General features: G+C 39.9%; 1 protein-coding gene and 1 pseudogene across 1 annotated transcript in view; one reads left to right on the top strand and one right to left on the bottom strand.

The window, feature by feature from the left end:
• Osbpl10 (oxysterol binding protein like 10) overlaps positions 1–25514 on the bottom strand; it is a 270528-nt gene that overhangs the window by 203897 nt on the left and 41117 nt on the right. The window lies entirely within an intron of this gene.
• On the top strand, positions 5846–7014 carry LOC144253518 (telomeric repeat-binding factor 1 pseudogene; annotated as a pseudogene).

Here is a 25514-nt window from a genome sequence, read left to right on the forward strand (position 1 = left end):
GATGTTTGAAACGTTCAAGAAAATCTGTTCCACTAAGTGGATGTGTCTGATTTATGAACTCTCAAGGGCTTTTGAAATACTGAGCTTGACATTGCTCTTTGGTTGTGATCCACCTTAGCTAAGGTGCTTCAGAGAAACATGTACTTTCAATTTGTGATTATAGCTTAAAATTCTAAAGGAGTCTGATTAAATTTGTAAATGGTGCTAACAGCCTTGCGAACTTTAATTTGTTAAATTTAGAAGCTAAGTGATACTCATCAATGAATAAGTGAAATGTTTACAAGTAAAATATGGACAAGTTGAACTTAAAGTTTAAGAAATACTAGGGTCTTTTAAAAAATTTTTTTCCCATGTTATAAAATGTACAATTTTAATAAACTGAATAATAACTGAAAAAGAACAGCTAACTATAAATGTTTCTTTGTAAGCAGAAAAGTCATCTTCAGTTACTAAAAACACACTGACAATTCTCTTAACCTTTATGCTATTATTTTAGCTTTTCCTTTTTGGCTTTAAGAAAATTAGTAATAATGACAAAGTTAAAAGACAGTAAGATGAGTCCCCGGGAAAGTGAAATGAGCCCTTGAAGAAGACACATTCGGGAGCTATCTTTAACCTGAAAGTGTTTGGAATGGAAAATCAGCACCAAAAGGGTTAATGAGATAGCAGGTGATCTAAACTGGCACTTTGTTGATGAAACAAAAACCCACCGGAAGTCAGCAGGTCACTGGTCCCACTGCTTCCATCTGGGTGACCAAGCCTGGAACGAAAGAGAGTCAGAGCCAGTGCATGGACCAGACCAGGTGAGACCTGGCAACAGGGCCCGCACGCCCCATTTCTTTTTTTTTTTTTTTTTTTTTTTTTTAATATTTATTTTTTAGTTCTCGGCGGACACAACATCTTTGTTGGTATGTGGTGCTGAGGATCGAACCCGGGCCGCACGCATGCCAGGCGAGCGCGCTACCGCTTGAGCCACATCCCCAGCCCAAGCCCCATTTCCTAACACCATGTGGAAGGCAGGCCCACGGCTGCTAGACCATCCAGCACATTCTGAAGTGTGATAATTATACACAGCCAGATTACTGAGTGAAAGCACTTGATTTTTTAAATCGGGACAAGTAATGATTGAAAACATTTGCACAAGCCAAAGAAAACACATGTGGGGGTCACAGATGGCCCCTGCAAAGCCCATTTGTGGCTTCCCATCTATAGGATAAAATCAAACTCCACAGCATAAGACCCTCATGGCCTGATCCAGCCCTCCTGCTAACTCCACCCCAATCACACCCCAAGTCAAACAGCCTGCAACTCCTGCAGATCTTGCCATCCCCAAACATGGGCTTTTGCTCATAGGACACCTTCAACTCAAAAAGCCCCGCCCAGTGCACTTGGCAAAATCCCTTCTTTCATGGGCTATGTCCTCCCGCCCCTCAGGTAGTTTCAACCTTCCTTCCTTCCTTTGCCTCTCACACAGATTTCCATCGCAACCTTTATAATGTTTCAGTATCACTGTAAATAAGTTGGCCACATCAATTGCACTTAGAACCGACTTGGCAGAGCAAAGGAGCACACTGCCACACAGATGACCTCAGCAGGACTCCTTCACTGCAAATGACAGGAGCCAATTTGAACTGACTTGAGCAAAAATAGACATGACTTATTGAGAAGATATCTCGCAGAAGCCAAGGGAGGTGGCCAACCAGGAAGGACTAGAGTGCAAGCTAGAAATCCAATCTCTGCTTCTAGTCTATTTTTACAGAAATGAACATAGCTGTTCTAGTTCCCAAGGTGGGATCTTCTAGTGTCCTGGGAACGTGCCCACCTCGATTGGCTGTCTATCCAATTCAAATTTCTGGGAGGATCTGACTGGCCTGGCCTGTCCAATATCACTAAGGGATAAACATCCTTACCAAAAGCTTAAGAGAGGCAGTTCCCAAAGGAGAAATGGCCTCTACCATGTGTCTCCAAAACTGTCTGCTGTGTAAAAGGGTAATCACTATCCCAGGCTAAGGAAAAGGAGGAAGTAGAACACAGGCAGGGCAGGTCTAGCCTTTAAACTAGATTGCCCAGGAAGCCTGGAACAAATGCATTCTTTCTTGGAAGGTAATGGTATCAGTATTGCAGATCACAACCCATGAAGGTGTCAATGTAATATGCTCTGGCTATCATAACTATCCTCTGCTTTATTTCACATTGGGAGCCAACTTCTCTGTGCCTTTTTTTGGGGTTGAAGGTGTCCTATGAGCAAAATAATGACTATGAGTTCTGAATGGCCAGCCGTTTTCGGCAGATACTCAAGGGATTAGAACGTAAAGAGTTTAAAAAGTAAAAAGATGAAAAAGATCAAAGTATGAAGGCAATAAAAAGGTTAGTGGTTGCCAACAGTTTACAAGTCAGAGGGAAGGAATAAATATGTAAAGAACAGGGGATTTTTACAGGTGCGAAAACTATTTTGCAGAATACTATAATGGTGGATATACAAGATGCATTTGTCAAAACTTGTAGACCTGTACAACACAAAGAAGAAACCTTGACATATGCAAATTTAAAAAAAAAATCACTTAGGGGATTGGAGGATTCCAGAAAAGAATCCAGACTAAGCCAAGAGAATCTAACGATATTACAACTATAGGAAACAACCTCACTGATGGGGATGGAAGAAAGGTGCCAACCTAAGTTAACTTTGGAAATGAGTGAAGTCTGTCATACTAAAGGCAAAAGGAACTGCATGAGGAATTTCACTCCAGTTGATAAAGTTGTTTCCCATGGGGCAAAGTTCAACAACTCTGATACTCTCATACACACACACACACACACACACACACACACACTCAGTAGAAAAGCATCCCTAGATTCAATCCCCAGTCCAAATAGGTTTATGTATATTTATACATTTTTATGTATAAATATATACATTTCTCTCCCCCTGCAGAAACAACACCCCATGGCAAAAAGTGCACATAATGTCCAGATTTTGGTTTCTAACTCCATTTTCCAATAAAGAGAACTGGGCTCCTTGGAGAAATGGCTGATTCTATGATAAAGGCAGGAAATGTCCAGTATTAGCCTGCAGCATCTTATAACGCTAAAAAAGTAAGAAAGTACTAAAAAAAAAAAAAAAAGCCCTCCACAATGATGAGGGTATGTCAAGGTGATACAAGAACAATGTGAAAGAGGTTCCAATGGCCAACAAAAATAGAAAAAAAAATGAACAGAATAAAATAACACTGGACTCTAACCCAAAGTAAAATATACTGTTCAGTCCCACCTAGGGCATGTATCATCCTTTGTCCAGCATATCCAGGCATATATGCTACCCCCGCATTAGTCACTTAATTTCCGTCTCAGATAGCACATCAACCATTGCAGTACCACAGTGCTTACACACAGGGTTCAATACTATCCCCAATTTCAGTTATCTACTGGGGGACTCAGAACATATTCCCCTGCTACAGATAAGGGAAGACTACTGTACAGTCTCCCTCAAATAAGGGGGCACAATTAGATCGATGATTCCATACTGTTATGAATAAATGATAAACAATATTGAGAGACAAATCTCCCATGCAGAATTCCAAATAAATCATGTAAATACTCTGTCCTAAAGAAGGAGGGGCATAACTGAGCACTCCTTAAGTGTGGGTTGAGCACAGGAACTACCCTTCAAAGGATTCAGTATGAAGGGAACAGGCTAGGGGGAAGGCTGAACTTCTAGTGGAAAGACCTAAAATGTGCTGTCAACAGCAGCAGTCACAAATCATGTAGATAAAGTTCTTTTCCCATGATGTAATGAAAATGGCACTCTCCCTCTGTGATCTTCCTCTCCAATCCCCTAATCCTAGTCTAACCGTGAGAGGAAAAAAAAAAAATCAGACAATTCCAGCAACATCCTACAATATACCTGGCCAGTGCTCCTCAAAACCTAGATAAGATCATCAAAAGCAAGGAATGTCAGAGAAAGGTGCCTAAGATAACTTGGCAACTGAATGCCAACTGGTATCCCAAATGGGATCCTGGAAAGGAAAGAGACATTGAGTAAGAACTAAAGATTGTCTGAGTAAACTCTATGCTTCAGTTAATCATGTGATGTCAATACTGCTTCATTAATTGTGACAAAGGTACCGCAGTAATGTAAGGTGTTAATAACAGGGAAACTGTGAGGACTGGAGAAGGTTTATGAGAACTTGATTCTCTGCTGAATTCTTCTATAAATACGAAACTGTTCTTAAAAAATATATAACAAAATTATCAATTTTTTAAGTGGAAGAAAAGAGGCAGGACCAGGACCCAGGGTTGATGGTTTTCGGGGAGGGCTGCAGTGATCCTGCACCCACCTGGCTTCTCACGGGGCTGCCTTCTGGAATTTTTCATCTCAGCACTACAAAACCCCCTTAGCTCTGAGATGTAACCGCTGGCTCTCAGCCACCAGAACCTTCTAGAGCACAAAACAGAAGCTCTTCTTAAGTGGCACCAGGAACTTCCAGAAACGCTCCAAGCAATTGGTGTGAGGGTTTCGCAAGGTATCAAAATCACTTAGGGGCTTTAAAGGAGCAAATGAAAGATCAGAGAGCACCCTCATCCAAATGCTCCATGAAAAAAGGTCCAGGAGCAGAAAGGAGTAAAATGCATTCTCGGCTTCTCTGAGTCTGTTTCCTAGGGCAACCCATCTCTTTTTATTGAAGTCCCTGAAGGCAAGGAGCCAAACCTGGGGAGAGCTGAGCTGCCCAGCTGCTGGAGGAAAGGGGGGCTTGAGGCAGAGCCACTAATTCTTGCTAATTAACACTGTCCCTGGTTACCATCTTGCTGTGGTCCATGGCTCCCTTTCTAAAAGTCTGATTCCTACCCAAACACCTACGTGCTGCTCTGAAAAGGAAGCAACAGACATAAGAAGAGATCGGTGAATTATGAGGAGGAAATGAAGGTATCAGGTCAACCTCAAACACTCCTTGTCTTTATCTTCCTATTTTTTGGTCCGCTCCCCCTAACCCCCTTGGTACCAGGGATTAAACTCAACCACTGAGCCACATCCCCAGCCCTATTTTGTATTTTATTTAGAGACAGAGTCTCACTGAGTTGCTCAGCACCTGGCCATTGCTGAGGCTGGCTTTGAACTATCGGTCCTCCTGCCTCAGCCTCCCTCCTGAGCTGCTGGGATTACAGGTGTGCACCAATGCGCCCGGCTATCTTCTTGTATTTTTAAGAGCTAAAAATATTAAACACAAAGTTGTATAAAATAATACTTTTTTAAAATGTGAAACTGTGCAATCAGGACTGTGCAATTATGGCCTTCACTGTGAAGCTAAAAATAACAAACGCTGCCAGACATGTCTCAAGGCTGACGGGCGGCTGTCACAGGTAGGCAGAGAGCCCCACCAGGCAGCTTGGCCCAGCCTGGGCAGCACTCCCTGAGAATTCAGTGAGAGACTCAAGACTTCCTGGCAGACAGAAATGCTGAGTTCCAGAACTTGATCCCTCCCTCAGGTAAAATCCTGGATAACATGACTATTGTGAGACTGAAAACACAAGCCCAAATTGGAAAAAGATACATGTACCAAAAACAGCATAGTTTAGTCTATTCCTGAAACCACCTTAACCAAAGTGAAAAATACTTACAGGATTTGGTGAGAAAATATACTGAAATTCATTTGGATCTGAGATTAGTTAGCAAGCTTTTGCTTTAAGGCCCCAATAGTCATCATAAGGCACCGGTAGGCCTTACATTGTAGGCCTTCCAGTTATTTGGGCAACTACTTAATTCCGCCCTTATGGCAGCTGTAGAGAGTCCATAAAGGACTGTGTCTGTGTTCCAATAAAACTTTATTTACGACCCGCGCGAGGACACAACATGGCGGAGTCCGCTTCCTCAGCGGCTCCGAGCCCACGGGGCCGTGCGGACGGGGAGGATGAAGAGTCCTCCCATCGAGAAGGGATGGAGAGGGCCAGAGAGGAACTAGAACAGTTTGAGTACCAGGAACTGACCGACTGTCAGATGCAGTTGGGGGCCCCTGAGGAAGAGGGGGGGGGAGGCGGAGGAGGAGGAGGAAGAAGAGGGGGAAGACGCGGACCTGGTGGCAGAGGCCGAGGCAGTGGCTGCTGGCTGGATGCTCGATTTCCTCTGCCTTTCTCTTTGCCGGGCCTTCCGCGACGGCCGCTCGGAGGACTTCCACCGGACCCGCGACAGCGCCGAAGCCATAATTCATGGATTATCCAGTCTTACAACTTATCAATTGAAAACTGTATACATATGTCAGTTTTTGACAAGAATTGCAGCAGGAAAATCCCTTGACGCACAGTTTGAAAATGATGAGCGAATTACACCCTTGGAATCAGCCCTGATGATTTGGGCTTCAATTGAAAAAGAACATGACAAACTTCATGAAGAAATAGAGAATTTAATTAAAATTCAGGCTATAGCTGTTTGTATGGAAAATGGCAGTTTTAAGGAAGCAAAAGAAGTCTTTGAAAGAATATTTGACGCAAATTCTCACACGCCTTTAGAAAGGAAATTGCTTATGATAATCTCTCAGAAAAATACATTCCATTCTATTTTTCAACAGTTCAGCTACAACCACATGATGAAGAAAATTAAGAGTTATGTGAATTATGTGCTTAATGAAAAATCATCAACTTTTCTAATGAAGGCAGCAGCAAAAGTAGTGGAAAGTGAAAAATCGAGAAAAATAACTTCTCAAGATAAACTTAATGGTAATGATATTGAAATGCAAACTGAAGTCAATTTGGATAAAGTAAAAAAGGTCTCACAAGAATCTCTTCATATCCAAATTGAAACAAGGAAGCTGGCAGCAAAACTTTAATGAGAAAGAGGAGAGAGTAGGAACTCTTCAAAGTGGAAAGGAAAAAGAAGAAAACAGAAGAGTCACTGAAAGCAAGAGAGTATATGTTTCAAACAAACAACCCCAAACTCCTAAAAAACAGCGACCTAGGAAAAAACAGGCATGGCTTTGGGAAGAAGACAAGAATTTGAGATCTGGTGTGAGGAAGTATGGAGAGGGAAACTGGTCCAAAATACTATCACATTATAAATTCAACAACCGAACAAGTGTCATGTTAAAAGACAGATGGAGGACTATGAAGAAACTAAAATTGATTTGCTCAGACAGTGAAAACTGAATGTATTTGTTGAAGCTTGATAAAGGACAGTTAAATATTTTGATAACTACATTTTGTTTGAAACTTATTGGTCATTGATGTATTTCAAAATTTTTGTTTAAAGCATTATTTTTAGTTTAGCAAAGATTTGTGCTATAGAGTAAAATTATATGCCTCATTTTGTTCTTCAAAATTTTTTAATTTTAGTGTAAATATGTTAACTCCAACCAAATTCAGTACTCCATCCCCAAATCTCGTTCCAGTAAAAAAATGAAACCTGACGAGGAAAAAAGCAGTTTTTTTATTTACCTATTTTGTGTCTATAAGGTACCTTCAGCCTCCTAAGACACAGCATGAAAATGAATTTTCTCACTAAGTGAATAGTAATAGTCCTTTTATATGAAACTTGATCTATGGCCTTAATATTCTACTTAATTACTAAAGCATTTGTTAATAGAGTGATAAATAAAGCTGTTTTTGTTTTCTTTTTTGATACTAAGGATTGAATCCAGGGGCAGTTAACTGTCAAGACACATCCCCAGCTCCCTTCCACCTTTTTTTTTTTTTTAACTTTTGATATAAGGTCTTGATAAGTTGATCAGAGCCTTGCTAAATCTCTGAGGCTGGCTTTGAACTTGCAATCCTCATGCCTCAGCCTTCTGAGTCGCTGAAATTACAGGCATGTGCCACCACACCGAGCTAAATAAAGCTTCTTTATAACCTGATACTGAGTTCTCTGGGATGCTTTGATTTAATATGTCAATATTGGACATAAATAGTATTCTGTAAATGCTTAAGTTGTATTCACCATGATCATCTTTACATAGTATTAATAAATAAGGTTAAACATACCTTACTAGACAATTTGAATTTTCATTAATTTATTTAGATGTCCTAGTCAAATATTAATAGAATTATTTAGCATTTTGTGTTATGTGATTTGTTTAGCAAACAAGTATTGAAATATTGAGGTAGTTGCGTTAAAATCATATGTAATATTTTATGATCTTGTCCATTTCTTATTAAAGTTTTTTATACTAAAAAAAAAAAAAAAAACTTTATTTACAAGAAACAGCAGCAGGCCAGATTTCACCCACAGGATGCACTTTTCCATACCCTAAATTAGATCATTCCATTTTTAAAAAAAAAAAACTAAAACAGTCAGAACATTCAGATTTCACTAACAGAGCAAAACTTCATTCAGTTATAAGTCAGGAAAAAAAGTCAAAATGAATAGAAGTCTCCTTTACACATTCCTTGAAGAAACTCAGTTGAAGCTGGACATGGTCTGTAATCCCAGTGGCTGGGGAGGCTGAGGCAGGAGGATTGTGAGTTCAAAGCCAGCTTCAGCAACAAGGCGCTAAGCAACTTAGTGAGACCCTGTCTCAACATAAAATATAAAATAGGGATGTGGCTCAGTGGTCAAGTGCCCAAGTTCAATCCTCAGTACCAAACCAAAAAAAAAAAAAAAAAGAAAAGAACTCAGTTGAAAGCAGCACAATTATGAACAGTACCTAGAGGTAACCAAACAAAACCCAGCCAAGGAGAACTTGTTGAGGACTTATTTTTTTCTAAGAGGAAGAACTTGAAAGAAGTATACACCATATGGAAGAGACCAGGCTTAATGGGCTTGAGAAGTTTATTTTTTTCTGTCCCTCTCCTCCTAACACACTCCCTTGCCTGGGAACGTTTTGTTTACTCCTAAGTTGTCCAGAACAAGCTCAACCTTTATAATGTGACATAGCCGACTCTCCAAGACCCTCTGGAATAGTCCTAACCTTGTCTCCAGCCACCTGCCACACCCCTTCCGATTCCCTAAACCCCAATCTGAGGACGTGAACTCCCTGAACCTCAAACACATCATTTGCCCACGAACTTTAAAGTCCCCAAGCTTCTAACAGAGTGAGCATCTGATTTATTACTCAAAGTAGGGCATTTTGAGATCAAAAAGGGTGCTATTAATAATTATGCTGGAACAAAAATTATGGTGCAACACAAAACAATAATGCGGAGTCATTAGCCTTTCTCAGGATGAGTTTTCCATTGTGAGAGCTGGTGCAAAACAATCCTAGCCAGCTCCTACTCATCTGTCAAGGCCTGGATCAAGGACCCCTTTCCTGGGCTTTTACTGACATCATTCTGGCAGAAGTAACCCCTCCTGCATCTTCATTTCGATTGTAGCTTTTATCACATAGTATTTTATTTAATTGTTCATGTATATGTTTCCTTTGAGACTAGGGATGCTTCTCTTGTACTCTCAGCTTTATGCTGGAACTGGCTCATGCTTTATGCTTGGCAAAGGTTTATTCACTTTCTATTTATTTATTTATTTTTGATACTTGAGATTGAACCCCAGGGGTGCTTAACCCCTGAGCCACATCTCCAACCCTTTTTATTTTCTGAGACAAGATCTTACTACGTTGCTTAGGGCCTCACTAAGCTGCTAAGGCTCGCTTTGAACTTGCAATCTTTCAGCTATTCACTTTCTTATGATAACATGAAGTATTTATTTTCCTCAAAACCACCCTTCGAATAGCATAAACCGTTTGTTATCAACCCTGGGTAATTTTGCTCCTTCCCCCTGAGGATATCTTCAGTCTGGTGACATTTTGGGTTGTCACAACCAGGGGAGATGATATTCGTGTCTAGTAGGTAGATGGAGCTGAACACCCTACAGTACACAGCAGAGTCCCAACACCCCATTCCCACAATAATCTAGCTCCAAAATGCAAATAGTGATGAAACCCTGGAGAAGACTTTAAACTTCAGAAGTGACTTCATAAAATTATCATAAATTCTGGAATATGGAGATAAAAAGTCATGAAAATTTCTAGCACATATGCCATAAACATATTCAGAAAGCCAAGACATTTGAAGATTTAGAGAACTGTAAGATAAGTAAAATTGGCACAGGCTCGTTGTGAGATTCATGAACTGGTCTGAAAAGTGCAGGGACACACACAATAGGCAGAGTGCTTTGAATGCTACTCTCATGACAGGTTATTAACTGGACATATGAATCCAGACACACTTGCAGCCAAAAATAAAAATATTACCCGTGGAACATCCTCAACCATACATAAAATCAAGGGTAAAGTCAAAGCTTTACTCTGGATCCTTCTCAATGCACTGACATTTGGAAACCAAAGTAGATGAAAACCGTATTCATTGCAAAAAGTTAAATTTGAAACTTTTTCAACTACCAGGAGCATCAAAATGCACTATCGTATGTAAAAGAAATTCCAGAATATCTAGAGGATACTTTCAACCACACAGTCTTATAAAATCCATTTCTAAAGAAAAACTTGGACATCGCCTACTTAACTGCTTCCATTAGAACGCGTCTTTTACCCTTCTTTGGTAACAGAAATCTGTACTCTTTAACATGGGTGTGGAGGGGGGATAGTAGGGGATAGGAAAGGTATCAGAATACAACAGTTACTAATAGGGCATTATGTAAAATTGTGGATGTGTAACCGACATGATTCTGCAATCTGCATTTGGGGTAAAATTGGGAGTTCATAACCCACTTCAATCTAATGTATGAAATATGATATGTCAAGAGTTTTGTAATGTTGTGAACAACCAATTAAAAAAAATAAAAAAATAAAAATAAAAATAAAACATGGGCGTGGTAAATTTTCCTGATAACTGAGTCTAAAATATAGCACACAACTTCCTCCCTTCATGAACAGAACAACCTACATCAGATTTACCTTTCCTGGATGCCCAGGGTCACCTTACTGAATTTAATATTATATCACACTGATACAACCTTCACAGCCCTCTGCAAAGAAACACAGACTCACCCTTCACTGAATGATCCCCACAGGCCAGTTTTGGAGAGTCTGTCTTCTCCTGTTACAATTTTCAGAGTCACCCATTAAGCTGCAACTCATTTCTTGCTGCAGTCGGTGTATGACTGATCTCTGACCTTTATCCTCAGTTAGGCTTATCTCGAAATCTAGTATAGAGTAATTAATCAGAAACATCTAAATCATGGGTGCTATGGTGTGGATCCAGAATGTCGCTCACACTTGGTTAAAGGTTTAGTCCCCAATTTGGCACTAAGGAGAGGTGGTGAAACTTTAAGAGGTTGGGCCTCGTGGGAGGTCTTCTAATCACAAGGTGAGTATTCCCTTAAAAGGGATAATGGGATCCCAGCCTCTCCCTCTCTTTCACTCCCCCACTGTGAGGTGAATAGCTTTGCTCCACCACACAGTCCCCACAGTCTGCCACAGGCCCAAAAGCAAGGGGGCCAACTCACCATGAATAGAAACCTCTGAAACTGGAAGCCACCTTTACTAAGTTGGTTCTCTCGGGTTTTCTTGTCATAGCAACAGAAAGCTAACTAATACAATAGGTAAAGACTCTGAGTTTCATGGAGTTCTACTCGGCAAGGAGCTTTGCAGCCTGTGAGTTCTCATACCTGGGTATGTTAATGACTTGGAGTCTTACCCCCACCCTCTAACCCCTTAAAGTCAAGAATAGGGACTGCCATATACCTAAGGAGTAAGAAGCTTTAAAAGACACAAAAAGATAATTTACACAGAAAGCATGAGGCAAAAGAAAGGAGAGAAAATTAAACATGAGCCACAATCAGTAAAATTAGGTCATCAAACTCCCAAAGGTGGAGTTTAGGTTAGTTACATTACAACAATCACCTTCCACTCCTAAAGCAAAAATACCTTTGTTAAAAATAACTGACATTTGCAGATGATATTTAAGACTCTATGGAAAATGAGCACTTAGGAACTTACAAAACTTTAATTCAGATGTATTGATTTTTTTAAAATAACCAACATACAACCAAAACATCCTGTCCATTTAATGGCATCTATCTTAGGAGGAAAAACCACTAATTGAGAATTTCAAGAATGGTCCAAACATCAAGGTGACTTTTAAAAGTTTATCTGCATGTTCTCGGACAGTAACTATTGTGCATGATGTCCCTTCCCACCCCCAACATCCCACTCTTGATTCAGAGGCCACAACCCCTAGGCATCGACCTCAGATTTGCACAACTAGGAATGTCCAGAAAGTACATCTGCACCCATCTCACAGCATCCAAACCAGAAGTCTGACTTGAAGCTACCAAAAGGTGTGGAAAGAGGAAGGGAGAAATATAAAAATCACTCCCCAAGGTCTATTATCAGGTGCTATAGTTGGGATCTTATGTGTCCCCCAAAAGTCCACGTGGTAAACGCCTGATCTCAGCATGGCACTACTGGAGGTAGTAGAACATTTATTAGAGCTTAGTAGGACAACTTGTGGTCACAGCGGACATGTTCTCAAAGGGGACCATGGGACCATGGTCTCTCCCTCTCTCTCCCCCTTTCACATCCTGGCCATGAGGTGGATGATTTTGCTCTTCCACAAGCTGGGCCATGATGTACCACCATGGGCCCAAAGCTACAGAGCCAATCCTCATGAACTGGAACCTCCAAAACTGTGAGCCCAAATAAACCTTTCCCCTAAATGAGTTAATTATCTCAGGTGTGTTGTTATGGTAATGGAAAGCTAATACACCAGGTTTGTGTTTATGCAATATTGGTAGCACTGTGATAAAAGAGCTGGGTTGCACAACAGAATCACAAATGCAACCACCCCTGGACCGGCTCTCTCCCAAGCCTGCCATTTCTTCACATCCAGCTGGGATTAAAAAGAAATCCTTTAGATGGTGGGTCATATATCATTGCCATAGGCACTGAAAAGTCACCTGAGCATACTCAATATCCATTTTTGGAAAAAAAGAAAAAGAAAAAAAGATAGAGATGGATACTTTTCTTTTTTTCTTTTTTTCTTTTTCTTTTTTTATTTTTTTATATTTATTTTTTAGTTTTCAGCGGATACAACATCTTTGTTTGTATGTGGTGCTGAGGATCGAACCCGGGCCGCATGCATGCCAGGAGAGCGAGCGACCACTTGAGCCACATCCCCAGCCCCGAGATGGATACTTTTCTAACATCATAAAATATCTCTACATGAAAGCCAGCATCAGAGAAATTCTAATAATCTACTGAGGAACAAAATCATATTGATATCCCAAGTATTTTTTTAACATGCATCTTAAGAGTCTAGTCAATGTTATTAGACAAGAAAAAAATTACTAACACAAAATTTACATAGGAAATATGAAAATAGGCAGCTTGATTACAGGCAAAATGAAATACAATCAATAAAAAGATCACACAAGATGACTACTAAATAAAAAAGAAAATAGCCAGGCATATGGCTGTAATACCAGCAACTTAGAGGCTAAGGAGAGAGGATCACAAGTTCAAGGCCAGCCTCAGCAACTTGGCAAGACCATGAGCTTAGAGAGACCTGTCTCAAAAGAAAATATAAAGTAGAATGTAGCACAGTGCTAAAGTGACCCTGGGTTTAATTCCAATACCAAAAATAAATAAAGAAGTAGAGGAAAACATTTGGCAATAAACTCAACAAGAAATGTACAAGTATCATATGAAGAAAACTTTAAAACACTCCAAGGCATCACTAAAAAAGACTGCAAGAAAAGAAAAATGTATGATGTTGCGGGATCAATTTGACATTATCAAGATGCTAATTCTCCCTAAACGATAAATCCAATATGATTTCAATAAAAGTGCTATGGAATTTTTTGGTGGGAAACTGGCACTGAATGAACATATTCTAAAATGTATATAGGGAAAAATAACAGGGAAGACTAGCCAAGAAAATTTTGAAAAGACAGATATTAAAGAGAAAGTAGCTATAAAAATATTCAAATGTAAAATAAAGCTATAAGAATTAAAAGTATGTGGTTAAAGCCAGGCACGGTGGCTCATGCCTGTAATCCCAACAGCTCAGCAGCTGAGGAAGAGGGATTGAGAGTTCAAAGCCAGCCTCGGCAAAAGCAAGGTGCTAAGCAATTCAGTGAAACCCTGTCTCTAAATAAAATACAAAAAAGGGTTGGGGACATGGTTCAATGGTCGAGTGCCCCTCAGTTCAATCCCCGGTATCTGCCCCCCTCCCCAGCAAAAAGTGTGTGGTTAGGACTTGGAAGAATGAGTCAGATCAATGTATTACATTAAGTCCAGCAATAGATCCAAATGCATATAAGAACTCAGAATATCAGAGAAGTGGCATCTCAAATCAGTGGAGGACTCATGGCTGCTTCAATAAGTGATGTGGTGCCAAACAGGGTCATCTGGAAGAAAAAAATAAAGCTGGATCCATACCTTTTATCTGATAAACATGAGGTTAAACATCCGGATAACCTCAGGACAAATTCTAAGTACATCAAAACTTTAAATGTGTGTTGGGGGGGTGCGGGGAGTATCAATGAGATCTCACATAGAACCTGAAGTGGTATGGGTTTTTTTCAACTGTGGCATAAAGAATCTGATTAACACAATTACACAGAAATTGAAAGTTCTGCATGATTTTTTAAAAATATCTACCAAAAGCAAATTTGAGAAAGCAAACCATTGGCCAGAGGTGTAGCTCAGTGGTAGAGCGCTTGCCTATCATGTGTGGGTTCCTGGGTTCAATCCCCAGCACCACAAAAACAAACCTACAAAAGATGAAAAATATATGCACGAATATTCCTAACTTACACAACTCCTGCTTAAAAAAAAAAAGACCAATAACCAAATATAAAAATGGTCAAGTGATATAAAAAGTTCACAGATGAGGAAATATAGAGTTTTGATGTATTAAGAAAAAAGTTCAACTTCATTTACAATAAGATAAATGCACACTAAAACTGGACTAGGCGATCATTTTTACCTCTCAGATTGTCAAGAATTCAAAATCTTGACAATACACCTGGATGATACACCTTTCCTATTTTTAAGTAGAGGAATACAACCTTTATGAAGGGAAATTGGGTGACAATATATCAGAATAAAAAATGTACACTCCACACTTATACCACAGGAATAAGTATACATGTGAGAAATGATGTATCTACAGGTACTGCAATTAACGTTATTTATAATAGTAAAAACTGGAACCAACCTAAATGGGCATCAACTGGGAAAAGATGAATAAACAAGTAAATCCATACAAGGTACTAACATGTGGCCATAACAAAAGAAAGTAAGCCTTTTACCTACTGGTATGGTATGATATTTTTAAATTCTACTAGTTGAAAAACAAATGGATACCAATAGAATAAAAAGATGGAAGGAGATTCTTACAGTAACTACCATATCTGTTCACACCAGATTAAACATCTCTGGTAAAATAGTCAAGAATCTGGTAATGGCTGACTTTCTTTGGGGAGCCTCCTGTGAGACTAATAGGGAAATTACTCATGTCGTACTCCTTTGGTAGTAACTTATATGAGCAGAATACATACTAAAATATGAATTCAAATTAAATTATTTTAAGCCCTTAGTAACACTCCCATGCACCACCAGTTACTATGCTCTGCCAATCCCTCTCCCAAACATCTCTTGTTTACGCATCTCCTTCCCAACTCTGTGGCTATAATCCAACTTCAACTCCTTGGGCAATTTCCAGGAGTCTCCTAGCGGATCTCTGCACTCCCTCCTGGCTTCCGCATTAAGAACGCACCCGCTCTGGCTCCCAGATTCAGATAGGTCAGGAGATTCGCTTTGCCCAGATCTGATGAAGTGCAGCCTCCAGGCTCAGAGGATGTGCTACCTGCAGAGGGCCCGGCACCTCAGCCTGGCATTCAGCTTTGGTGGGAAAGACAGTTTACTGGAGTGGTCGGTCTTTATTTCTTAACTTCCCAGTTATACCTAGAACTTTCCAGTTATACTCTTTCCTAAAGATTAGTCATTATCCACGCTATCTTTTTATTTTAAAAATTTCTACAACAGCCAGATATGGGGTGGTGCACATCTGCAATTGAAGCAACTCAGGAGACTGAGGCAGGTGGATAGCAAATTCTAGACCATGGAAGACAATAAAATGAGACCGTGTCTCAAAATAAAATTTAAAAAGGTAGGTGGCGGGGTAGGGATGCAGCTCAGTGGTACAGCACTTGACTAGCATAGACAAGGCTTTGGGTTCAATCCCCAGCATGCTCACAAAATCCTAAAATGGTGCCTTGCACATAGATGTTCAAGAAGTGTTCTTCAAATAATGAATACAGGAATGAATAGTAATTATAATTTATAGGATTTAAATATCTATATTATATGAAAAAATAAAAATGAAAAGCATAGTCTTTCATTCAAGTAACTTGAAGAAAAAGATGTTTAAGAAAACCAAATATCATACAGATGCTAATTCACAATAAGGGAGACAGAGAAGAAAAGAGGTACTTTGGATTAGACAGAAGGGAGCGTAGGGAGGGGAAGGCATATGGGAGTAGGAAGGATAGTAAAATAAATCAGACATTATTACCCTATGTGCATATATGTTCACACGATCAGTGTGATTCTACACTATGTACAACCAGAAGAATGAGAAGTTATACTCCAGCCGGGCATGGGGGTGCATGCCTCCCAGCAGCTTGGGAGGCTGAGGCAGGAGGATCACAAGTTCAAAACCAGTCCCAGCAACAGCAATGCACTAAGCAACTCAGTGAGACCCTGTCTCTAAATAAAATACAAAACAGGGAATGTGGCTCAGTGGTCCAGTGCCCTTGAGTTCAATCCCCAGGCCAAAATAAAATAAAGATTTTTTAAAAAAGAAAAAGTTATATACCATTTATGTATGATGTGTCAGATGCATTCTACTGTCATGTTAACTAAGTAGAACAAATAAAGGAAGAAAATAAGGAAAACCGAATATCATTATTTAACATTAACAACAGTTGATGCTAAAATAATCCACTTGCCTAGAATTTCTACCTCCAATCATATGCTTATTGCCATCCCCATCCCCACCTCCCAGTCTCCTCATGACTTAGTGCTGCCATTTGGATCTGGTATTTCCCTCAAAGGCCTATGTGCTAGAGGCTTGGTCCCCAGCCCTGGGTAGAATAAGAGGTGGAGCTAAGTGGGACATCCTCAGATTACTGGGGGATATAATTTTGAGGGGGATTGTAGGACCCTGGTCTCCCACCATAGGGGCATAACACAGGCCCAAAACAATGGAACTACTTAACTATGGACCAAAATCTCTCAAACTGTGAGCCAAAATATGCCTTTTCTCTTATAAATTGACTGTCTCCGGTATTTGTCACAGTAAAGAAAAGCTGACTAACATACTTAGGTCTTTTTCCTCATTTCCCAGATGGAACTGCCTCAAATTCCGTAGCCTAAGTAATTTGACTTCCTTTGTCTCAAATGGAATACAAATGGCTTAAGTACCTTGACACTGCTTTTTCTGATAATGGCCTTAACAATAACAGTGTAAGGAAAAAATAACAATGTTAGAAGTCATACAATTCACTTTATTGACGTAGGTTTCTGTTTCCCCATTAGGTGAATGTAATAAACAACCTATCTCCCCAAATCCACAGGAAATCTTGTAGAGTTTTAGATTACACCGAATAAAAATAAGTTGAGTCGGCACAGAATAAATATGTCACTCGACTCTTTTCTTAACTACCTTTGTTTTTCTACCTGAATACTAAAGGAGATGACATACTCTCAATATCATGAAGAGGCAATTTAATATTAAAGATGCTGCCTCTCCTCCCTCTCCTACTTTTTGGTGTCAGAAAAAAGTAGAAATCAGAAGTTAAAACAGTTTACTTGAGAACAAGGAACTATGTGAATTTTCAAAGTCATGTTAATATTTTTGTCTGAAGAAATATCCTTATTAGAGATAATCAGAGTATTATTTCATATTAATCAAAGGAAAATAAACTCACCTTTAAGGGTAATAGAAATATTTTTATTTGTGGTGATGGTTTAGCAAACCATATACATTCATCAAAACTCATCAAACTATACAGACAGGGGCTGGGGTCCAGTCCTTGGCAGAAGCCTTTGGTAAATTCTCAGTCCCTGCAGCTGTGGGATGAGGCTGCACCCATTTGCTAAGGTTCAGGAACATTCTGGTTTTATACTCTAGAGACAGGAAATGTACTTTAAATGTCTTATAAGGAAAAAGAAAAAAAACACTGAAATTCTTTTATCAGAAAACTGTTAAACACTATAAGAAAATCCCAGGAAAACCAATTTAACAGAAGGAAAGCAATCACAGGGTGTTCAATCAAATTACAAAAGACTTCCGACTTTACACAAAGCATTCACATTAGGAGAGTCCCTAGGACATTCAGGTACTGACTTACAGAACATTAATTTTAAAAGGAAAGAAGAGAGAAAAAGTGTTAAATGCTATAGTCAAGAATAAAACCATTCAAAAGAAACTAAACACCTCTGATATTATGATGGAAATAAATGTACATCGAAGTAGATTTACCTATAAATTTTTTAACAATTCCACTGTGTAAAGTGTGTGAATAAGCTAATAAAACCATCTTGGATTTTTTTTAATCTGGCATAAAAAAGTGCTTTTGGTAAGATTCATTTAAAAAAAATCATAAAGCAAAAATTTCTCATGAAAGTGATAAGAAAAGAAGAAAAAGTCAAAATCCAAAACCTAATTTCACACACACACACACACACACACACACACACACACACACACACATACACACACACACACAAATCAGAAAATGCAAAGGAAAAACGCTATTATCTTTCAATTCCTACCCTTTGCAGTACTGGAGATTGAACCCAGGGGTGCTTTGCCACTGAACTACATCCCCAGCCCTTTTAATTTTGAGACAGGGTCTCACTAAATTGCTGAGGCTGACCTTGAACTTGCGATCCTCCTACCCCAGACTCCTGAGTTGCTGAGATTACAGGTGTGCACCACCATACCCAGCTCTATTCATACTTTTTAAGGCAGCATTTCCGAGGCTTTTTTGTAAGTATAAAGAAAGGAGGGGGCATCCATGGTTTCTGCACCATGCTTACTTGCACCACTCTGGTGTGAGCTAGGACTGTATCTGCCCAGTAATAGTAATAGAAACTCAACTACAATGAATTAACCGATCAGGCCTTTTGTTTTCTCTAATAAAATAATCAGTAGAAAAAAATGGAAAGTCCAATGTTGGTAGTTTCATGAAACTATGAAGAGCTCCTTCAATCTTGTATCTCAGGAAAAGCAAGGTGTGAGATATCTTTGGCTCCTTCAGGCAGGAGAAAGATAGCATGGACAAAGCAAGTGAACCAACATCATTAGAACATCTTTAATCAAGAAGCCAATAGTTTTCCCAGAGCCAGGTGTAGTGGCACGCACTGTCATCCCAGCAGCTCCAGAGGCTGAGGCCAAGTTCAAAGCCAGTCTCAGCAATTTAGCAAGGCTCTAAGCAATTCAGTGAGACCCTGTCTCTAAATAAAATACAAGAAAAGGCTAGGCATATGGCTCAGTGGTTAAGTGCCCTGGGTTCAATACTCAGTACTAAAAAATAAATAGAATAGTTTTCCCAGAAGCCTCCACCCTGCAGGGACTTCTACTTGTATATCATTGGCTAGTTCTGTGTCACCTCTAGCAGCAAGAGAGTGGGAGGTGAGAAATTTCTTTTCAGTTTTTTTGATGCATTGCAATTATAATATTACTGGAATTCATCATTATATATTCACACATGCACACAACATAATTCAGTCAACTTCATTCTCTAATTGGGAGATGAGAATTTTTAAGGAGGTACACTTGTCATTCAGAGCAAAACCAGAATTTCATTAAAAGAGAGACTGGATGTTTGGTTAGCAACTTAAAAGGACTATCTCATTTATCTTAGACATTCAAAATGCATATTTGATCTTGAGGGCTCTGCCAAGCTGTGCAGTAAATAAGCCTGTTTAGCTTTTCCTTAACACAGAACTTCCCAAACTTAGTGGAACACAAAACTATTTCCTTTGAACAACCTGTTAAAATAGCATTCCGTGCAACATAACTTAGGAATGCTGCTTTGGGAACTCAAGGGAAAAAAAAAATCTCTTAGGAAACCATAATTTGTTTTCTACTTAGAAAGGTAAAGGTCTTGCATTTAAGCAAAGGGTTCTGGTTTATGAAGCTATCTTAAAGTTCAACAAACTGGCTCTGGGGTATATTCACTTTTTCTATTCTATTACAACTCTGATGAGAAAATCTCTTTTCTTTCCCCTTTATGCTTTTTAGAGGTTGGGCTACCCCTCATCTCCTCCTCTTCCTCCTTTCTCAACCCCCAAGCTGTCACTTCTTCAGAACTCCTGTTTCAGCCTGGCCGTTAAATGTCCATTCGACAGTCTCTGTCTCACCCATCCTTTGTTCAGACACTCCTGCATGAACTACTTTTCTTTCTTCTCCCAATTTCTTATGATTCCACCCAAACCACGTGGGGCTTAGCATTTATTTTCTGCATCAGTCTTTTCTGTATATATTATATCCAATCTGTATAAAACAACCATTTGATACCTCCTGTCAGCTGTTAATTGACTGCTGTGACAGAATCTGTATTACTTCTAAGAGGAAATGTTCGTAGTTTTGGGGGGGGGGAAATAGGGGGAAAAAAGCAAAACATAATTTTTCACTCCGATTCTAAAGCTTACAAAGGAAAGCCATTCATCGAAGCCAGTTGCATTGAAATATTTGTTTCTTTTAATTAACTCCAATAATTAAAAAAAAAAGGAGAAACTGCATTTTTCACATTTCCAAACACCATCTATTTCCATGGAACACATCTATCTCTCCTTGCCCCCCCAAAAAATGGTTCTCTGTTTCTCCCTCAAAGGAAAAGAAATTAAATAGGTCAAATATATAAAACTTTCATGAAGTTTAAGCCATTAAAATGAAATGTGTTTAAACTCCCCAGTGGAGTTCCATGCTCTATACTGTGAAAAGTTTATTCTCTGCAGACTTTGAAAGAACCAGAGTGGCCCATCACACCATTTAATGAAGACAATGAAGAGAACCAAACCCCAAAGAGTCTTCTTACCCTTCTGCTACCTAGAAGCCAGGGGAAAAGCAGCTGGGACTCTTCTCTCCTCTGCTAAATGGGCTTCTACAAAGTCAAAACAACAGGAATCATTCAAGGGTCTTTTAGTGCCAATTCTTGGCTCCATAGATTCTCCACACGCGGCTGTAATCACAACAGAGGAGGTGCCACCATCTTGCTCCAGGACAGAAATCAGGACAGCATCACCTCCATCCAGAACACTTCCCAAAATGCTTCCAGAGAGTCCACAGGTCCTCCCAAACCCCAAGGAAACTGAGAACCCTACATCTACTCAATCCCTGGTGCCTCCCAGCCCATCCAAAGCTTAAGCCCTCTTGACCCCCAACATCTTGCCCACAAACACTCCCACACTCTAGAACAGCCCTCTGCTCCCACCCTCTTACACCTTTCTCCTATACCCCTAGAACCACCTCTCACCCCAAGCTTTCTTCCTGTTTGGCTGAAATCTGGAACTTCTGATGGACACACAGCAGCTTCTTCTCATTCCCCAAAGCAGGTTCCAAAATAAGACTCCTCCATTCTTGTGTGAAAATCCCCAGTCCTTCTCATTCACTGAAGACCTTATCCATGGCTCAGCCCTCCCTTGGTACCAAGTCCAGCTGGTCAAGTCTGAATACCTTAGGATCCACCAAGCAGGATGCCTAGATGGTGTCTTGCCCTCACTCTGTAACCTCCTCCTGTTACTGTCTTCTTCCCAAAGACTCATCCTGACTTTCCCCATCACCACACAGAGCTTCTCCCCGACCCCACACAGCACCCCTACAACCCACTTCACACCATATCCTTCATCCTGTATCAACTCTGGCCCCTTCAAAAATCTCTCAGAGCTTCTCCTCTACACCAGCTCTTCCTTCTCAGCTGATTCTCCAGGTTGGTCCCCTCTGTTTTCTCCTCCTCTGACATACTCTTTTGTCTTCATCAACTTTTTCCTCCATCCTAACATCAACAGCTGACTGGCCAACGGCTCAGCTCTACACTCCCATACGCATACTCAGCCGACCAAATCCCAACCTGGATCCTTCTACCCATCACCATCTCTGTTCCTCTCTCCAGCAGGGATCAGAGTTGCTTCACATCCTTGCCAACACTTGTTGATAAGACTCTCTTATTTTTGTTGAGGGTCTGGGATGCTCTGTCATTGTGGCCTTAATAACATTCTCTAAGGAGTAGTAAGGTTGGTTTAGCTTGATGAGTTTAATGGCGATCTCGTTTCTCCATCTGGGAGAAGCCTCATTTTATCACTTGTCCTTCTTCTACTAGACTGTTTACCCTTGTCTTACTGATTTTGTTTTTTTGAGCGGGGGGTCTCCCTATGTTGCCCTGGCTGGTCTCAAACTCCTGAACCCAAGTGATCCTCCTGACTCAGCCTCCCAAGCACTGGAGCTACAAGCATGTGCCTTGTGCTGGCTTTGTCTTACTTATTTTTCTTTTTTCAGTGCTGGGGATTGAATCCAGGGCCTCGTACATACCAGGAAAGTGCTCTACCACTGAGCCACATCCCAATGCTGATTTTTAGCAGTGCCTCAATATAATCCAAAACCAAATACTGCATCAGTTTTGATGTGTCCAGTGTCTCCTCTTAGTCTGTGGGTCCTTCTTCCCCACTTGGTCACCTTCAGCATTCCCACAGCCTTTGATACCTTCTCCAAGGTGACTACCATGTACCCCATTTCCTCCAGGCCAGATCTCTCTTGTGGCCTCCAGATCAAAGAGCCAACTGCCTCCTGGTCATCCCCCTGCCTGCAGCACCTCAAACTCAACTCATGCCAAATTAACCCCTCATTCCAGTCCTCCTCAACCCTGGGCCTCGGGGCAAAACATGGCCTTCCATTCTCAGGACCCCAGATCCTGTTTCCTCTCTCATTTCCAATCCCTTAGTCAACTTCTTGAGTAAAGGGATATTTTCCTTTCACTCCTGCCCACCCTCAGTTATTCTATGCTGAACACCCTCATTTCTCACTGGGATTGTGCATCATGCACAATATACATGAAAATATATGTCCTCAAAAAAAAGACTCAAACAAGAATGTCCACAGCAACTTTATTCATCAAAGCAAAATGACAGAAATAACACAAATGGCCCTCAACAGAAGAATGGACAAACTGTGGTGACCCATACCATGGAATACTACTCAGCAAGAAAAAGGAACTACTGCTGATAAATATAACAAAGGGCACGTGTGAGGCACTGGGTTTGATCCTCAGCACCACATAAAATAAATAAATAAATAAATAAATAAATAAATAAATAAAGGTATGTGTCCATTCACAAGTTAAAAAAAAAAAAAACTTAAAAAAATAAAGGCGGGATATGTGGCTCAGTGGTAAAGCACCCCTGGGTTAAATCCTCAGTTTAAAAAAAAAAGAGAGAAGAAAGAAAGAATGCATGAATATGACCAATTTATATCTTTATATTGTGTGCATGAATACATGTGACAATGAATACCACTGTTATGTATCATTAAAAAAGCAAAAACAAAAACAAAAAAACACAACAGAATAAAAAGCAGTCACAAAAAGAAGAGATTATGATTCTACTTACATGAAATATCTAGAACAGGCAAATTCACAGAGACAGAAAGTAAACTAAAGGATACCAAGGGCTAGAGAGAGGGGAGGGGAGTTATATCTCAGAGTCATCTTGTTTTAGAATTATATAATTATTAATTTTTACATTTTAAACTCTGTTTGACATTACTGCTAGGAAGGCAGATGGGTACGACTTCTATGGGTAAGAATTTCTATGGGTCATGAAAAAGTTTTGAGAATACATAGGAGTGGTGGCTGCACAACAATTGTGCATATAACTAGTGCCACTGAATGATACACTTAAAAATGGCTACATGAATGGCTGGCCATAGTGGCGCGTGCCTGAAATCCCAGTAACTCAGGAGGCTGAGGCAGGAGGATCATAAGTTCAGGGCCAGCTTCAGCAACTTATCAAGACCTTGTTTCAAAATAAAAAATTTTAAAGAAAGGGCTGGAGATGTAGCTCAGTGTTACAGTACTCCTGGGTTTAATCCTCAATACCAAAACATAAATAAATAAATAAAAAGTAAAATAGATTAAAAAGTAAAAAAAAAAAACTTAAAAAGACTATATGCAGATGTTTTATATATATATATGTTACCATAATAAAAAAAATCAAAACAGAACAAAATCATGTTAGCCAGTTGTACTATGTGTTTGCTCTGAATGACAGTGGTTGTCACTTTGGGGTCTATTTATTTCACTTTTTGCTTTTCATTTTTACCCCTGTAAATACACCTGCAGTTAAATGGGTTGTTTTGAAGGTTTCAGGTGCCAGGGTCAGACACTGACAACGGAGCAGGTGGTTAACGAGGCATCTAGGAGGGTTTAAAAAACATTCGTGAGGAGAAATCTGTCACCTCTTTTAAATATGGAGCCATTCACTGAATTCTTGACTGGGAGCAGGAAGAAAGAGAAGCGTGGTGTTAACCAGCACTGATGATCATTCTGGAATGTTTAAGAATGTTCTGGCACATCAGATAGCACTTGGAAGAAATACAGCCAGCACTTTTTTGCTTTGGAGATTTATTTGGCAGCGAGAAGTGCTAAAAGAAGATCTTTACTTATATTCTCTGCTTCCTGATATTTAAGACTCATTTCACTTGCAATTTAACACTGGTCTATTTTCTTTCCCTTATGAAGTCTGTGTCCCTCTGAGACATCAAGGATGGCAGGTTAGCTGAGACTGTTCTCTTAAAGGTGCTTCTTAGCAATCCATCTAAAAATGATTATGGAAAGCAAGAAATTGGGGCCAGCAGGGCTCTTGGAAATGGGCAAGCAGCCAGATCCCTCTTGGGGGAGTTCGAGGTGTCTAGACTTGGTGCATTTGAACTTTTGGTACGTTTCCAGATTATTGTTTGGCTCCTCGCTGCTTCTGTTGGAATTTACACAATTCAGGAAGGTTTGTTGAACTAACCCTTCACTCTCCTTAAATCAACTGAAAAAGTGACCAGTTTTATATCCATCAAAGACTCTTCTCTTGGCTGAGTATGCCTTCCCTGAGATTTATTTATTTACCCAAGATGATTTCCATTTTTCTTTGATCTCAGCTTTTGGAGTAAGAATGAGCAGAGTCTGTTTTCTTCTTCCTTTTTGTTTGCAGTCGATCTCGATACAACACAGTCTCCTGTGTATATGTGATTACTTGAAGTATGACATATAAAATATATGTTTTCCTTTGAAGTTATTTCCTTAAATATTGATATTGCAAGTGTCCATCCCTCTGTGTTTAGCCTGGGGAGAACACATTCTTTTTTAATGTTTCACTCATTTACTGAATAAATGTTCATGGAATACAGCACCATCCTTAACCCCTAGTGTAACCAGCAGCAAATAATACACAGACTCTGGCCCCTGGGCGTTTCCATTCTGCAGAGGCAGATGGACAACTGAATTTCAGAGTTAAAGGGGCTGTGGTGTTGATCAGTACAGGGAACCACAGAAGCCCAAAGGGGAAACTTATGAAGGGTGACATTTG

Source organism: Urocitellus parryii, chromosome 3 (genome assembly GCF_045843805.1).
Source record: "Urocitellus parryii isolate mUroPar1 chromosome 3, mUroPar1.hap1, whole genome shotgun sequence".
Classification (NCBI taxonomy): Eukaryota; Metazoa; Chordata; class Mammalia; order Rodentia; family Sciuridae; genus Urocitellus; species Urocitellus parryii.